General features: G+C 38.5%; 1 protein-coding gene across 1 annotated transcript in view; it reads left to right on the top strand.

The window, feature by feature from the left end:
• The window catches only part of LOC109849966 (pentatricopeptide repeat-containing protein At3g62890-like), an 8,810-nt gene that overhangs the window by 7,577 nt on the left and 688 nt on the right, over positions 1 to 545 (top strand). The gene's annotated exons all lie outside the window — the stretch shown is intronic.

Below are 545 nucleotides of genomic sequence, written 5' to 3'. Positions count from 1 at the left end.
AAGGAGTGTTTTAGTATGAGGATGGGATTGAGATGAGATGCGCCTTCTCCTTTGAGTGCCATTTTTTCCCTCCCCTTCTTTGTTTTTGTTTTTCGATGGGGTCAGCGGAGCTTAATTAGTGGGAAAGTTTAAATAGGGAAGGGGAGTGGAGGGAATAAATTGAGGATAGGGGTTTCTTTGTTTTTTTTCTTTTTTTTTATTTGTTTAAAAGGGATGAGGATAGGGGTCGTGCGCACGATTTTTTTGGAGTCGGGTGCATGTATGGCTGATATTGTGGTTTGTTGAGGGTGATCATGATTATGTTTAGATGACCACCTTGTGTTTGTTATAAAATTTGAGTTTGTGGCACAACCTTCGCACGATTCCTTCCATTAATTTTATAAATAAATAAATCTTCGCGCGATTTTATTGTTTTGGGATCATCTGGCCGACATTGCTCCCGTCTTTCAAATCGTTAAAATTCCTATTATATCCTTCACTGCCTCAGATCAGATACAGCCTGATTTCTCAGTAAATCCCTTATTACTTTTGAGAAATTCACCAAA

This window comes from Asparagus officinalis, chromosome 7 (assembly GCF_001876935.1).
Source record: "Asparagus officinalis chromosome 7, Aspof.V1, whole genome shotgun sequence".
Taxonomy (NCBI): Eukaryota; Viridiplantae; Streptophyta; class Magnoliopsida; order Asparagales; family Asparagaceae; genus Asparagus; species Asparagus officinalis.
The sequence above is the reverse complement of the archived record's forward strand: the minus strand, read 5'-3'. Positions and strand labels throughout refer to the sequence as shown.